Genomic DNA, 18659 nt, shown 5'->3' with positions numbered 1-18659 from the left:
ACCTTTCTCCCAGCAAGTATTTATTTATTCTGCTGAAATGAAAACATTGATTGCGATTTTAATTTCTGAATATTTGTTTCTGGCATGTCTTTTGTGACAAACCCTCTAAAGACCTTGTCAAAGTCGACATGTTACTTAACACTTTCTTTGCCTCTCAGCCTGCACAGCACTGTATGAATCACGAGTATGTGCTCAGAGCGAATCTGCTGGCAAATGCATGACTGCAAATAGCGCCTAACAATTCATAATATACCTTGGCTCAGAAGCTTCATTTGAATTCTGTCCTTGATTCAACTCTTTCTGAGTGCAAGTTGCTTTTTAAGATAATTAGGCAAGAAGGCAAAAGCAGCTGTTGACAGGATGCTGCAGGAAGTCCTCCAGAGGTCTGCTTGTTCTTGCTGTGCTTCTCATTTATGTGTGATGTGAAATATGTGACTACCTGTTGACCTCTCACTGCTTGTCTTCATCGGGAGTGTAACCCTATATTTGCACCTCAAGGTGTTTTGGAGCTGGAATGAGCAACATGTTCAATTCTGCTACCTCACAGTCTAATTTAGCAGCTGGTTTTTTTCATTGAGAAAAAAATTACAAATTATAGTAAATAATTCAGAGAGTTAAGTAAATAAAAATATTAAGACTTAAAAAGTTAATTGTCTTGTTTGTGAATGAATCATTGTTTTTGAACGGATCAGTTGTATGGTTTTTAAATGATTAATTCATAAAGGCAATCGCTTCTTTTGTTCATGAATTAATCACCGTTTTGAACAAATCAGTTGAAATAATTATTAAATTATTTCTTCATAACACCAGTCACTTGTTTCAGTGAATGAATCACTGTTTTTGAATAAATCATTCTATGAATTATTCAAAGATTCATACAATCTATACGGTCTTGATTCATTGTAGAGAATAAAGCGCAATGCATCTTGTGTCTATGCAGTGTATGTTAAACAACACATTAAGAAACAAATGAGAGACCAGGAAAATAATGCATGATTGAATTTCAATGAGTACAATCTTCATGTCTGAGTGAAGAAAAACAAAACAGCACCAGAAAAAAATTTATGTAAACAATGTACCACCAAATAAATTGAATCAGTTATCAGTATTTATTTTTCCTGATAATAAGAAAATGTTATTTTCTGGGTAAATGCATTGATTAGTTCTTAACATAATGAGACAAATTATTATTAGGCTAGTAATACTATATAATTAATATTAGGGCTTATTTGATCCATCATATTTCTTGTTCCACAATATAACCAATCACACATGATAGAGTAGAGTTTAGGAATGTAGCGGCCATTCAGAGGCATTCAGTCAAGTCAATTTCAGTGCTGCTTCATTTAAGATACACGCCTACACCTCATTTGATTAAAAATAATGGCTAGTGCAATGGTTGCGATAAAGTATACCATCATCCGTCGCCATAACGTATTGTGTTTCTATTAAATTGTTATCATGTTAAATAAAAATTCTGTCATAAAAAAAATATGACAAGACATATGCTACTTGACTAAAAAGTTCCAATGTATAGATCACACTTACATTAGGCTGCTTTTAGCCTTACCTTGGAGTTGATGCACTCTCCAGCTATGAAACTAAGTAAGTAAATAATTAAATAAATTAGCATTATAGTATCTTGTAGGATGATATGACGATATGACTATGGAGCATAGTATACCAACACTAGTATACTGTACAGTATGCAATAACTATGCTAGCATAGGCCTTTATCATACTTTTGTGCTCGAAAAGTGTTTCAAATAGTAGTATTGCAGCCTGTATCCATATCACAGGATTGCTGTGATTTCTTCATGTATAATCCAACACAGATATGTCTTCTAAAGACACCATACGGCAAGCACTAGTTATATATGTGAATGTTGAGCAGCGAGCTCATTGGCTATCGATGCAGAAGCAAACCAATCAGCTGTGCCATGTGATAATGATGTCATTAGGTCAGATTGGGTTAGACCTATCGGACTGCACCATCTACAGCAGGGGTCCCCAAACTTTTTTACACCACGGACCGGTTACGTTAGTTACATGATAATTCTTTAATGTACTAAAACCTCCAATGAACACCATCTTTGGCTGCTTTCAAGCATAAGGGGCTTTCCTTGCCATTAATGTTTGGATAAACCCCTATTTACACTGCACACGTCTGCAGTGCATTACGGCTCTAACACGGTCACCAGAGCTGATGGCATTCATTTTATTCAGTGCTTATGTTTATAGTAGCCACCTGTTTACTGATCTTCTGCCTATGTATCTTGGATTAACCCTTTGCCTTGATGTTTTGGACTGTGTTTGCACCTCGCCTGGACTATTGCTCATTTTATTGTATTACCCCTCTGGTCAAGCCCTTTGGATTATGTTCGCCGTTGATCGACCTACGCCTGTTTATCGGATTACTCTTGTGTCTTGCCCTCAATATACCTGTTGCCATTGTCTGACCCTCACCTGTTTCTGACCATTCTAATGAATAAATCTTTGCAAATGGATCCGCACGTCTCTCGTCCCTGTCGACTCGTAACACCAACATCTGTCACCATAACTTATCGTGAGCGGAAAAAATGACCTTTTAGTCGCATAACATTGATTAATGGAAACGCCGTCATTTCGCAATAGCTTTTTTATTAACATTTACAAAATATCGCAAACGTTTTGTGCAAATCTGTAATGGAAATGCAACAATAGTGAACTACTTCATTTTTTCACCAAGCCCATACAAAAGTTCCATTCGGTTCAGTGACATTAGCTGCGTTCCAATTGACAGGGTCCCTACACAGTGTTCACTGCTCCCTACTCTCTAAGCTCGGGATACCTGTTGAAGTGGGCTTCGCTGACAATAATCGCTCATTTGGAATGCCCTGGAATGTCATCAAATAAAGGCAATGATGGGGTCACGCAGATTATAATATAACATAAATACATATTGTAATTTATTTTATTTTAAAATGTAAATGCATATTAAATGCATACACAATTATGTATCTAATAAATATAGTCAAAATGAACATGTTTAGACTGTTAACAGATTTGAGTGGTTTCATCTTATGTGCTTTCTTTCCCACACACAGTCTCGTAGTAACTCTCCTGAGGTAAATAAAGTAAAATGAAAAAATGACAGAGCCTCAGCTGTTTCAGTGCCCTTCAAACTGAACATGTTTGTTCCCTTTGGATTGGAATCTCACTTAAGATGGAGGAATACCCTGTAAAGTCCACTTCGTAGTCCACTTATGGTCGAATGGAACACACCTATTGTTTAAGATCAGAACAATATGGCCGACTTCGTATCGTGAAAACACATAATGTTACACATTAAAATGCAGGATGACATACATGGTAGGGCATCGGTATAAATGAACGGTTTTAAATATTGATGTTTATTGCGAAGTCCAACTAAATTAGTTACATTTTCTTGGCTACTAATCGGAGCCGGATGTGACGACATGCGAACTGTGATAAAGGCCTATTCCATTCCACACATAGCCACTGCATATAAGTAAAATATCATAAAAAAATATGATATATGATATATGATATAATGTAATTTTCAAATGACAAAAACATACAAAATTACTAAAACTAATTAAAATTAAATTAATAATTACTATAACAGAAATATAAAAATAAAAAATAAATCAAAATACTAACAAAAATAATATCAGTGAAACTAATATTAAATTACACTATTACCTTGTACAGTTGCTGAAGCTCATTGCAGGATTGTGAGTATAATGTAATGTCACAGAATAGTCAGCAAATAAACACTATTTGAAAAGAAAAGAAAAACAAAGAAAAGAAAAGAAAAAGAAAGCGAAAAGTGATTAATCGTCACTTAACCTTAGAGCTCACGGTAAGCCTGTCTTGAAAGGTGTTTATTTGATATTGCTAAAAATCTGTTTCTCTATGGAGAAAATGACTGGGATTTGAACTTCCTGAAGCCGAGAGTTGCGCTGTATTCCACAGATCTCCCGTAAGAGAAAAACAACTCCCTGAAGTACTTCAGCTGTCTTTTGAGTTGTGCAGCATTTGATCACTGAAGGATCACATACTTCCGACTTTCCCAACACAATCTCGCCTGCCAGCCCTTTGCAAGAGACTCGCTGTACACAGAGGTGCCATCTGATTTGAAGCAAATTAAATGCATTATACTTTTATTACAGCTGGCCTGACTTTAGCGGCAAACCTCGACTTTTCATTATGTTTCACTAAATTATTTAAACTTTAATAACTGTACTGTGACATTAGACATCTGAATTATGGATGTGACTTCAGCGTCTTCAGCAGTAGCTTCTCATAGGCTCTCCTCCTTTTATTTATTTATATTTTTCCTCCCTGTAGCCATCAGTATCGCCCGAGGCCTCAAAGGGCAGTTCCTATGGAGACATATCTCGTCTTTATTTACTGTCTTGATGTGCACAGTGTTATTGCTTTACAAATACCTCGGCAGAGAATGCAACTAGATTAAGAAGAATTTTGAAATGCTTTGCTTCAAAATAAAGCCCAAAGAGTGGATATAAAAAGCTAATTATGGTGTAATATCCCCAGATGCATTTGAAGCAAAATATATAAAGCTTCATTCTATTAAAACAGTCTGCCATTTTGCCTTTTTTTCTTAATTATTTTTTGTTTTATTTAGTAAAGTTCAATTAAGTGGTATATGCCTATATGTACACACTGTAAAATAAAATGTTTACAGTATTTTTCTGTCATTTTAAATTGTTTAAAACTATGTAAAATTACTAACAATATCTGTAAATTAACAACGTGACTGTTTTTTTAAGGATTATATTATTAATGACAAATTACAGTAATCCTAATTTTTTTATACGGGAAATTACTTTATTATTTATACAATATTTTTCCTGTTTTCATCAATTACATACAAATTCATAAAAAATTACGAACAATATTTGTAAATTAACAACTTGACCATTATTTTAAGGATTATATCATTAATGACAAATTACAGTAATTCTCATTTTTTATACGGGTAAATTACTGCATTATTTATACTGTATTTTTTCTGTTTTCTTAAATTACATACAAATTCAGGTAAAAGTACAAACAATATCTGTAAGTTAACAACTTGACTGTTATTTTAAGCATTATTCCATTAATGACAAATTGCAGTAATTCTAATTTTTTATACAAAAAGTTACTGTATTATTTACAGTATTTTTTCTGTTTTCTTAAATTATGTACACATTTATGTAAAATTACAAAAAATAATATGTAATTAAATAATGTAGCTCATTATATTAAAAGTTTATGTCCATACTGACAATGTAATGTTATTTTTTGTAATTTTAAAGTAAATCTTATTAGTTTTATATTTTGGTGTATTTTTACATTCAAACTCTGTAATTTTATATAGAACAGAAATAGAACATAGAATAGAAAATCAGCCTTAAAATCCACAAATCATTTAACCATGCAACAAAAAAATGTATTGCATTTAAAAAAAATTATTTTTATAAAGAAAAAAATCAACCATTAAAGAGTGAGTGTATACAGTCAGTAAGAGAAATGTAATCACAAGAATTGATTGCAGAAATCTCAAAAAGCAGTACCATAGTAGTCCAAATGATGACGCGTTGCAGTCGCAGTCCTCTCTGGCGGAATATAATAGTTTAGTACAAAGAGCAGGGCATAATTTAAGTTGTTAAACGCTGCAAATACTATCCCGATCCACTCCGTAAAGGCGCGCGTTTCTCATTCAAAACACACATCACCGGAAACATGGCATGTCGCAATCTATGAAGATAAGCGTTTGATATCGCTGCCGTAAAACTTGTTGTAAAACTTCTTAATGGCAAATTTTGAAACTGTTACTATAGCTACAGAGGAAGGAGATATATATCGCTGAATGGTTTGAATTTGGATCTGTTCCTCACACAAAGCATCACACGTATACTGAAGATCTGAATACTAATAAAATACGTTTATGATCATGTTATTTAATGCTTGTGCATGACAGCATATTAATAAAGTTATGTGCCCCATGGTAAACCAAATAAATATAGCATGATAATGGTTAAATGATCTCTCTCTCTCTCTCTCTCTCTCTCTCTCTCTCACTCTCTCTCTTTATGTAAGGATTCTAAGATTATTTGTTCTGAGAATAATATTAATATAAAATATAATTGAATTATAATTAAGGGCAGTTGATGACTGATGTACTGATTTGCTTAATTTTGAAATGATATGTTTCATTCTGTTTTGACTTGCCATTTCAAAGATTACATTTAAACAATACTACACTTCATTAAAATTTCTGTGATCATTTAACCATTATCATGCAATATTTTATTTATCTTGTTTATCATGGATCACATAATATGCTGTCAGATCACAAGCCTGATTTGGGCCACATGATCACTGGACTAATCTGGGCCACACTCCTCCTACCAGCAATCGGCCCTCATGTTTGCCATGATCCATACTGTGCCATCATCGCCACACATGGCCCAGCTCTGGCTGAAAGGGTACCTGCCACTGTCGACAGGAGTCCAGCAGTTCCACATTTGGGCCAAGATTGCTTGCTATGTGTGAAGGACAACAATGTTCATGATGGAACATTGCTCTTAGGGCTAACCTATATATTGTCTTTACTTTTGAATAACTAAAAAATAGACTTTCACTTTCTATGGTTAGAAGTTCAACATTTTCAGTTTACATTGTCTCATATCACAAATGCTATAAAGTCCTGCAGTCAATAGCTTGAAATATCTATGCCATTGAATAAAAGTATGTAGACAAATTTTGCAACTTGCATGCAATTATGGCATTATTTTTAAATAAGTGTTATGGTGGACAGAGGATTAACCAACAGGCTGTGTAACACTGAAGAGCCAAATACAGAAAATGTCATAGCTGCACAACTGGTGCTTCTAAAGAAAAGATCATGGATTTGTTAAAATACGGGTGCTTATTAGTCATGTCAATATAACTGCACAAGTAGCCAAACACGCACACACACACACACACACGCACGCACGCACACACACACACACACACACGTTGAGTTTCCATGTTTTATGGGGACATTCCATAGGCGTAATGGTTTTTATACTCTACAAACTGTATTTTCTATCACCCTACATCTAAACCTACCCGTCACAGGAAACTTTATGCATTTTTATATTTTCAAAAAACTTAATTCTTTATGATTTATAAGCTTGTTTCCTCATGGGAACCAATCCTTGTGGGAACATTTGGTCCCCATCATGTGATAAAAACCAGGTACACACACACGACTGTCATGATTTTGCCAAGTAAGACCAGTTCCTGAACCAGCATATTTTATTGATCCTGTCTGAAAACATAGTCCCTCTGGCCCTAAACCTAATTTAACCCTAAAATCAGAGGGAAATGACGGGTTGTGAACAGTGAATAGCACAGATGCCCCTAACCCTGGTTGTAAGCATAATGTGAAATCACCATTTGACCAATTAATTAAATGTAACAGCCTACAAATAAAAATAAATAGACACATTTGTAATCTTTCACATAAAACAAATTATTATTATTTTTTAATAGTTGCAATGCTATTTGCTGTCTCGCAGTGTTGCTTAGATCGTGATTGGTTAATCTGACCTGCACTCAGGAATCTAGCCAATGACTAGTGAGCATGCCGTTTTCCCGGTTAAATTTGAAAAGACACTGTTGCAGTGTGTGCCGCTGATCCAGTGTTGCCAATTTAGCAATTATGTTGCTAGATTTAGCAACTTTTCAAATTACCCTAGCAACTTTTTCTTCCAAAAGCACCTAGCAACAAATTTAGCAATTTTTTAAAATGTATTTGGCAACTTTTAGCAACTTTTGATAAGTGACTCAAACGATAAAAAGACACACATTTTCCATCTAAATTAGACAAAAAGAGGAAACCAAAGATGCCTAGCAGTGCACACATCACATGAATTAAGTTAACTGCTATTTGCAATTGTTCAATAATAATTAGGTGTGTTCGACTTGAAGCGGCGCTGCGCAGACCGATCGGTGTATGACATCAAAGTACCATGAGAGCTAATAGAGAGCAGACGGACCTGCATGATTTCTAATCGCTCTCGCGGTGCTTTGATGTCAAACACCGATCAATCTGCACGGCACCGCTTAAAGTCGACCACACCTATTATGATACACCTTGTTAGTAGCTTGTACCTGTGATTGTTGATCAGTTAGTTGATCCAGAAAAATGGAAAAGGTAGTAATTTTCCAGGACTTTATCCATTATCCATTATCCATTGTAACCCTGTCACCCAAAAACACTAAATACAATGCAGAATTTAATATGTAGGTAAAAAAATCAAGAAACAGAAAAAACTGAGACAGACTAAAATACGTTGCCACAGTTCTTCTGAATTTAGTCTGTCTCAGTTTTTTCTGTTTCTTCATGTCATTCCAGACAGACTGGATGATGATCAGATCAGATCTCTGTGTGGAGCACTGGCTGCTGTCAGACAAAAATATCACTGGATTATTACAATTAATGGCACAATGAATGCTTGGAAATGTAAACTGATATTTCCTACTGACACACTACAGCAGGATATAGAAATAACCAACTTAAAACCATCTTTAGCTGCTGAAAATACTAGTGTTCTAATAATTTTGGACACCACTGTATATGGAGCCCACAGGAGTACGTAGAATATTGTGGATTAATATAAAACTTATGTGGAAAATACAAGATACAAAGCTATCGGCAAACAGCACAAATTGTTTCTTTCTCCACCCATCTCAAAGGTAAAATTGACCTCATCACGAGAGTAACCTTAACAGATAAGATAGAAATGCCTTTTTTTTGTTTTTTGAGTTATTGAATTCCTCCTGGGGGCTCTGAAGAACTGTTTATGAAGAATTCATTGATAATGTAAATTTACATATGAATAATAAAACTATTTTAGAATCAATCTTGACAGTCTTGTAGATATATCGGTTTTGTATTTCTTCAGTTTTAAAGGACTAGTTCAATTCCAGAATAAAAATGTCCTGATAATTTACTCACCCCCATGTCATCCAAGATTTTTCTGTCAAAAAATAAAATAAAATTTAAGGTTTTTGAGGAAAACATTCCAGGATTTTTCTCTATATAGTGGACTTCAATGGGACCCAATGGGTTGAAGGCCCAAATTTCAGTTTCAATGCAGCTTCAAAGGGCTTTACACGATCCCAGCCGAGGAATAAGGGTCGCTGGGAAATTGTAAAGCCCTTTGAAAGCCGCACTGAAACTGAAATTTGGACCTTCAACCTGTAGGGTCCCATTAAAGTCCACTATATGGAGAAAAATCCTGGAATGTTTTCCTCAAAAACTTTAATTTCTTTTTGACTGAGTAAAGAAAGACATGTACATCTTGGATTACATGGGGTGAGTACATTATCAGGACATATTAATTCTGGAAGTGAACTTTAAGTTGAATATATTTAATTCAACATTTTGATGAAACTGTTCTATGTTCTTCATCAGTACAATATTTTAACTCTTTCCCCGCCAGCATTTTTGAAAAAAGTTGCCAGTGATTTTGATGATTTTCACTAAAATTGTATGGCCTCCAGTATACTTTGCTGTATTAATATTTGAATATGCAATACACCAAAATAAAGATCAGAGCCTCTACTTTAAACAAAAAAAAAATCAGTTTTACTCTAGCTTAAAGCATTATTTTTTTTATCAACACTTGAATATAGGCAAAAACTACATCTGGATAATATTCAGTACGATTATCAAAGCATAAATCCAGTAAATTGCTTCCATCAACACATCCAAAGCTTGCACAGACATATACCACTCTGATACCACACTGGATCAACATTTTACTCCGTAACATTATGCAGTTTTCATTTATATGCTATCTATTGCTGATGATAGCATTATTTTTCATATGCATCTGTTTAGATAAGAGATCATCCTGTTCACGTGTGTTTTTGTTCGGGAGGTTTTGTACTCGTTCAGAAGATGTGTAATAGCGCCCCCGAGTGTATAACAGTGAAAACACGAAAAGCCGCAAAAACTCATCTTTGGCTGGGAAGCGTTTTCTTCTAAAAGACGAGATAACTCATCAATGGCAGGGAAAGAGTTAAATGTAATTGTGCTGTATTTCTTAAAAAAACTGAAATGTAAAATTTTAATTTTATATGGCATTTGTACAAACTTTGTATTTTGTCTTCCAAATAAAACTGTTAAATTTCCTATATATCACTAACAAGGACCATGCCACACTGCAAATCTAGGGAAGTAATCTTAATTGTATAAATATAGGGATTAATGGGGAAGGGAAGGATGGGAAAAGGGGAAGGGATGATAACAGGTTGATTTGGGCATCTGATGTTGGTAGCCCAGAGAGACTCAGGATGGGGGTATTGTCTCTGTTGGTGAGATGTTTGTGGTAGAAAAAGGAGATGCCATTCCACGATGAGATACATTGTTCCTAGAGGAACATTTCCATTTTGCACGCATTGTCTAACATGGCTCTGCCATGGAGAGATGGGATGGCGGCGGATTTTGACAGAAGATTTGACACAAATGGTTTTCCTTGAGGGATTATCCGAATGGCGTGGCCTAGAAGGGCTTGAAGCTGTCGCTTTGTGCAACTGTCTGCTAGTAAGAAGTTGGAGAGAAGCGGTGTGATGTGATGGATTTTTGTGAAAGGCAGAGATGCTTGAAAGGAAACTGAATCATTAATGATGCCTAAAAACTCGATGGAGGTGCTAGGCCCAGAGGTTTTCTCCTGTGATAGGGGGATGCCGAGTTCTGTTTAGATTTTAAAGAGGGTGGAGAGCCCTGGTCGTGGTGGTGCTGATGGAGGTGTAACTGCTAAAAAGTCATAGAGAAGGCAGATGACGTAAGGGAGTCTGTGATTATTAAGAAGAATCCAGCATAGTGCTTCTGAAAGAGAGTCAAGGTGCTGCTGCAGATAAGCGGTTAAATACTGATGTTTTCCGAGAGGAAGATGGTTGAGGTTTGAGGGGGGTGATAATAGAGCAAGCTGACGCTGAAAGTGAGGGTTCTCCACAAAGATCGCACAAAATTGATGATTGGGCTGCGAACACTTTGTGAACGTAGAGTTGCGGAGACAGGAGAAGGACGATGAGCTGCTGAAGCTGGCTGAATAGGTGGCACGGCTGTGGCTAATGAAAAGGAGATATTGTTAGATGGAATGATGTATGGATGTTGAGGGAGGGAAGGGACAAAGGACAGGCCAGTTAGATGTAGAATTGGAGGTTGAGGAAATCCAGATTTCCCAGCGTGAAGTAGAGTCTCTTGGGGAGCTGGATGGGGTATCTAGACTGGAGGGATAGTAGCAGGAGACAAAGAAGGAACAGGAGCCGTATTATGGTGTAGGAAGGGTAGAGGAATGGATGATTGGATGAAAGGGTGTATGTGAATGGGAATTTTGATTAATTTGTGAACACAGAGACGAGAAGAAAGATTACATTATTTGAGTGAAATCAGATGAAGCTAGAGTAGGTGGAATTACGACTTGTCACCCGCTAGGGGGAGCTGGTGCTGCTGTCTGAAGCTGCGGTGGAGGGAAATGCAGCGTGACATCACGGGTGACTGGTTTGCGGATTCCGGAAGTGTTGACGGACGAGCGTGAGTTGATGTGGAGGTTTTGGTGGATGCTATGTATAGATGGAATAGTCTTGGCTTATTATCTAAACCAGTGATCTTCAATATTTTTTTCACAAGAGCCACACTTATAGGACAAAGTTAATAGGAGAGCCACTTTTACTGCAAAGTATGAAAAATTACATCCAGTCATAAATAGCATGTCTGCTTCTCAATCTGTCATCCCTGAACATACAATATGCAATGCAATACAAAGGGGTTTATTTTTAAAATGTATTTATATTTATTTATTTATAGTTATTTGCTTCTACATTAGACCATCATGTATCAAACCATAAGAGCACATTCGGCGTTAAGAGCTGGAAAGATTGCCAAAACAACTCTGCAGTGAGTCAATGTCATGGACGTAAGGGCAGAGCAAGTTTAAATATCTTTCTAGTCTATATTTCCATCTTATTCCGATGTTTTGGGTATTTTTTTAATTGATTTAATTTGAATTAAGTGTAATGACCTACTTTTGATTTATTCACCCAAACTTTGACAAATTCTGTGACATTCCGCGTTATACAGTAAATTCTGATTTTATGACTGGATTCCGGAATTCCGTCCGTGTTTTCCGCATTGCAGAAATCATAGGGCCATAATTAAAATGGGTTCTATTGTCTTTTGTCGCGTCGCTCCACGACGCTTGCGTCCAGTGTAGACACGGTGTGAGTTTTTTTTAATGGCTTAGTTTTAGCCCAGCTTGTTTTTAATGTTTTTATTAAATATCTGTATTGATCATATCATCGCATTATTTACTGCCATCTGCCATGCAAGCCACACATTAAAGCTTGGCGAGCCATATGAGGCTCGCGAGCCACGCATTGAGTAACACTGATCTAAACGATTGAAGTGGATGCCTTTGCTTTGGAGTGTGTGTTGAAGTCGAGCCACGGTTCAATTTGTGATGTTGTCTTCGGTTCTGGGGCACGCATGGCGAGATTGCTGGATACAGCAATCGGGAGTTGTGTGCTGGTGAAGCAGCTGACGAGGAGAGCGAGAGGCCCAGTTTCTACGTCTGCATTGAGTATGGCTGTCTCTATTTGTGGATCTTGATGCTGGAAATGAGGGAGCCTGGGATCGAGCTGCGGTTGCAGAGTTTCCTTGAGGGGTATTAGAGCGAGAATGCTTGAGGGGTCGAGGAATGTGTACAGCTGATCGCAAGCATTGGGAAGTACGGCTCGGGTTGGAATGCTGAGACTCCCGAACCTCAGTTGACTACTTAACTCCCTATATGTGTGTATATATATATATATATATATAGACACACACATATGCATTTCCAGTAATAATTTCATTATACCACAAGATTATACAACACGATATATGTTATTCTTTTAATTATATATAATAATTTAATTATGTAGCATTATATAACTGTTTTTTTGTTGTAAAATATTAATTCATTATTATAGTATGTGTAAGGCCTGACAATTGCTTGTTTAAATAAAACTATAAAAAAACTTGAATTTATTATCTGCAAAAATCAATGTTGAGAAATTACAGTTTTACAGTAAGATTCTAATAATAATCTGTTTACAAATGTAATATTTTAAGTAAAATATTGCATATATGTACAAAATTTATATAGTTAAATCAGATTAAGCTGTAGCTGTTAAGAAGTCAGTTGTTTCATTGTTGAAAGAATCAACGTTTTTAAAGGGGTCATATGATGCGATTTAAATTTTTCCTTTCTCTTTGGAGTGTTACAAGCTCTTGGTGCATAAAGAATATCTGTAAAGTTGCAAAGACTAAAGTCTCAAATCCAAAGAGATATTCTTTATAAAACTTAAGAGTCAGCCACGCCTACCTAAAACGGCTCGTTCTAACATGCCCCCACATACCTACATCACTATGTGAGAAGATTTGCATAACGCCGCCCAAATGTTCACGCAAAGAAAGAAGGCTTTTAGAACTTTTATTCTCTTTTTTTTTATATTGTATATATATATATATATATATATATATATATATATATATATATATATCAATTAATAATGCAATATACAGTGCTATTGAACACTAATATACACACAAATATATACATATATATATATATATATATATATACAAAATAAATACATAATATAAGTAAGCTTCACGGGGTCCTGATCACCCTGTCGGGGTTGATTCTGAGATAACAACCGGCTGGATGTACATTATCCCGCTTATTACGTGTGCTACTTGCCACATAAGTAAATAATTCGACGAGAAATATTGATTTGAGTTGAAACATTTGAACGCAAAGCTTCCGTGAAGACAGCAGTTGCGAGCAAGCGTCAAATTCAAACGAGAGCGAGTCCGCGATACCAGGATGACATAATTAAATAATTGTACACCATTTTGAATCGAGTTTTAATATTTTATTAGCTAAACAAACGCAAAGCTTCCACCAAGAAAAAATATTCAAGCAAGAGTACAGCGCAGACTGCTGTTACCCAGATGAGCTTGTGTTATTAGCTTTTACCGGTTGTTATCGAGGGATAGCATACCTCAGAATGTCGCGACTGACCAATCAGAATCAAGTATTCCACAGAGCCGTGTAATAATATAATATAATATAATATATACTTCTATACATTACATTAGAAAGGACTCTAGGTAATTGCTCATTTATGCATGTTTTTATTTCATAGCATTTGATTCATTTTCATCCTTCAAGTCATTACTTAAAAATCCAGGTCACACCATTTGGATTTCAACAACTTAAAGGTTTGGGTCTTTCATCTGCAAAATCAGATCTTAAGCACGACTTTGAAGAAATGTGTTGCTGGTCCACAAGGCTATGTGGGCAAATTGCACTGGCATCAAGACCTCCACGCTTAAGGGTGTGCAGTTTACTGCAATTCCCTCTCGCATGTGCTGTGAATACTGACAACGCTGATGGACCTAAACTTTTCAGAAGAGAAAATATGTCTGGATGACAAAAGAACACTGGCTATTCAAAGATCAAAAAGGAAATTGTATTTCAAAATGATATATGCAAGACTGACACACACTAAATTGGCCTGAGAAAAAGATTAGGCTTAAATAATTTGTGATTATTTTAAACTGCAATAGCAATGCCCTGAGCCATGAAGAACTAGATAGACAGAGGATCTAGGATTGCAAAGTGACGTTAAAATACATTAAAAAACGCAAACAAAAACAGCAATAATGAGAAACATACAGAAATATACAAACACAGACGCAAATAATCAAGTACTCGAGGGAACAATAGAGTTACCTTGAAATACCTGCAAATTTATAGCGTAGAGTTGATGTACAATGATGTACTACACAACTGAAAAGTTAATCTTTTGCATTTGTAAACAGTTTTGCGTAGACAATAACATTGTCAAAATGATCCCCATTCACATGGATTCATGTTACGGTGTTACTTTGTAGAGAAACACTGAACACGTTATATGCATGTGCATAACATCACAGTTTTTACAAATCAATGATTTTTATGGTTTACACGGAGACAATACCAGTATCGTTTTCAAAAACTTGCACGTTGAATCCCATTTTCAAATGTTTGTTTTCAGGACCTTTTCAGTCATAAAAAAATCAAATAGTCAAGAAACTCAATACACTGTAATAGGCATCATTTTATACCATAACAGTTTATTAAATAATATAAAAATATTTTGACATTGACTTTATCTGGTACACTACTTCTATTAAATTTACAGTTATTTATTTCATTTTTCAGGGTTTAGCATCAGTGCAATATCAAACAAAGAAACAATAAATAAATGCTATAAATAATTTTGAAAAGACAGCTTGCCGCGTGTATATATTGTATATATATATATATATATATATATATATATTCCCCCCCCACGTGGTTCATTTTGACGTGTGATTGGTGTCCAATATAGTTGTCTAAAGCTCTCAGTGATTGAGAAATATACAGTATTTCCTGAGTTATTTATTTTACTCTGGATTTCATCGATTTTCAGACCAGGCTTACATGTCTCTTGATTTAAAGGTCACGCCCTCCAAAGAGTGAAGTAGTGAGACCACATGCTGCCATTCCAGTTTAGCTGATGACACTCACAGGCATTGATTCATGGTGAAGAACATGAGGCAGATGAATCCTGGAATGAATCACACTTAGAGCTTATTATAAATTAATCAGAGATTAAATAGTTATGACCTTTTCATTTTAATATTCTCTGTATCTCAGGAATTAGCATTGCGATGAAATGTTTTGCCATTCTTTCATATCTATATCGATGCGGAGGTGATGATGTTAGCGGTCCACATTGATGTATGTCAAACTTTAATACTGTCTTCATGTTCTTGTAGCCTACAGAAAATGTGGAGCAAAAATCATGAATGCATGGATGACACAGAAGAAAAAAATCACACACATTAGAAGGTTGCTGGTTTGAGCCCCATAAGGCTGTTATAAATCGAGCTCACAATGACAAACACACATCTAGGTATGTCAAGTTTTGAAAAATCTAAAGATTATGTACTGGTTATGCTGGTAACAGTGGGGAGAAGAGCAGGAATCCGTTCCAACAGCCTTGAACACAAAGCGCTGTAGGACGCTGATCACCTCGAGCACCAAAGGGTCCTAAAATCTGGAACACGTAGATGTGACACTGGAGTAGGTGCAGAAGGTCCTTAGCCTAGAACACGCAAGCAAAAACTACCTTGAAGTGAAGGTTGCTCGCTGGAGCTTAACCTTGTTGCAAATTTAAGTTTGTTTTGCGATTCGGCCCGAATCAGCTTTCTAAAGTGTTTTTGAAAAATCACTTACTCTGCCTTTAATCTAAAGTGTATGAATCATGGGAGGCATATAATCAAAAAGGGACAGGAGAGTGAAAAAGAGAAACATTTTGACTTTTAGAATCCCATTTTAGTTGTATATTTCTTGAATTTGATATCAACCAGCACTTATTTTATGTTTCATGCTCATTCCGGTTGTGTACTTTCTGAAAAAGGAATGAATTAATGAATTGATGAATTAATTGTATTATTTATATGGAAGAGTGTAGTAGACTTTCAGAAATCTGTTAGGTCAAGTTCAAACATTTGACAAAACATTAACAGCATTGAAATAAAGAGCTAAATTTAGTTATTGCCATCTTTAAGTCAAGTTAATTTGAAATAAAATAAAATATTGTGGTTCATGTTATTAGGCTACACCAATTTCTGTTTTTTTTTTCAATCATAATAGGCTTTTAGAGTGGCACAAACCAGCTAACACGACAACATGTCTAAGAATTTATTGTTGCTAGTACTGATGTCTGTGCTGTTGTTTTCCCACCAAATAATGTCACTTTCTGGAGAATGATGTCATTAAAGACCTTTTTGTTAAAGGAAAACCCAGAAATGAAAAATTGCTGAAAATGTACTCACCCTCAGCCCATCCTAGATGTAGATGAGTTTGTTACTTCATCTGAACATATTTTTAAAAATGTATTCTTAAATGTCCTTACATTTAAAAGCTGCATTTCATTAAAAAAAAAAAAAAGTTTTAGCTTTAAATCGTTGCTTCTTGCCAAAATAGTCCATAATCCATAGTAATGTTTCCTCCAGTGAAAAAGACCATTCCCTGTTGTTCTCTCATATCAAAATCCACTGACATATTTGTGACCCTGTCCGTAAAAACCCGGGTAAAGTATTTTTTTTGGGGGGGGGGGGTGATTTACTGTTTTCTACATAAAATCATCCTTCATAAAGATGTAGAACATTCTGTGAAAATTAGGGCTGTCATCGTTAATGTGTTAACGCATGCGATTAAATTACTGAAGCACAATTTCTATTCTAACCCTTTAACACAATTTTGCTTCTCTGCTTTCGATTAGATCATTTTAAGCTGCTAAACTCCGCGAAAGTTTTCAGTCCAATGATCCAGGAAGCGAATGCATTCAAACATTCCATCCAAAACAGTGGTAATATAAAGGAAACCAGGCTGATTACATCAGAGATTGCAGAGAGAACAGAGACTCGCGTTGTGTTTTAAGTGAATTATTCATTCCAGTGTTTCTCTTTAAAACACGAGCTCTGTCATATTCTGTCATTGTCTCTGAAGAGCGCGAGCCCTCACACATTGCACTGTGTGAAGTACAGACTGAACGGATTGTCAACACATCCCACCACTGTATGGCCAGATGAGACGCGACTGGATAACCAGTCTCGCTAGTAAAGTTTTGATGGATGAAGACTGCAATCAAGGTAAAGACTATTGCGGTGGCGTACAGGAGTACAGTAAGAGTAAGCACACGTGAGTCCGTTATAATAATGCGTGCATGAGTGCTCTTGACGCACTGATCACACATTGTATTTATGCACAGGCACAGGCATTTCCGTACATTCACATTGTTTCCACACACATTCATGATAATGTTTTGATTTGTCATGTTTATTTTGCTGTGTTTAGTTATACAGAATGGATCCGTGTACTGTAGTAGATATATGCAGTCAGCAGGCGGTTGGTTTAGGTTTTTTTTGGCATCTACATGTGGTCCTGTTTGGTATCACAACTTGGCTTCTCTAAAATGTAAAAAAGCTCTTTGGTGTTGCACTGTACACATACTATAAAGTTCAGATTTTTTTTTTCTTTCATATGTGCTTATATGGGCTCCTTATAACATTTGGTTCTTTGGTGTACTTTTGGAGTTTCTAAGTGTCCTTTTTTGGAAAGACATCTAAATTTATCTTGAAAAAAGCTTGCAGAAATATAGATTTTTGAGAATCACCCTTCAATCTTTTGGTTTACTTTGCTGGATATAGCAAATTATGACAAAATAAACATTTGAAACAATATAAATGGTCTATGCTTAATTTCATGAAGTGTGCAATTAACCACGATTAATCACAGAAAAAAGGATGTGATTAATCAGATAAAACATTTTAATCGATTGACAGCCCTAGTGAAAATATAACCTTTATATCTTTAAGATTGACTGAGTAAGGCCATTTCAAAGATTGAAATCATAGTGAAATTCAAACTTTGATGCTTGTTATCTCATAATTCGATTTTGAGACTTTAGCTTGGATTTCACAGACAGGGTCACATTTGTTTAGAACC

This window comes from Sinocyclocheilus grahami, unplaced genomic scaffold (assembly GCF_001515645.1).
Source record: "Sinocyclocheilus grahami isolate Dianchi unplaced genomic scaffold, SAMN03320097.WGS_v1.1 scaffold21.1, whole genome shotgun sequence".
In the NCBI taxonomy this organism is placed as follows: Eukaryota; Metazoa; Chordata; class Actinopteri; order Cypriniformes; family Cyprinidae; genus Sinocyclocheilus; species Sinocyclocheilus grahami.
The sequence above is the reverse complement of the archived record's forward strand: the minus strand, read 5'-3'. Positions refer to the sequence as shown.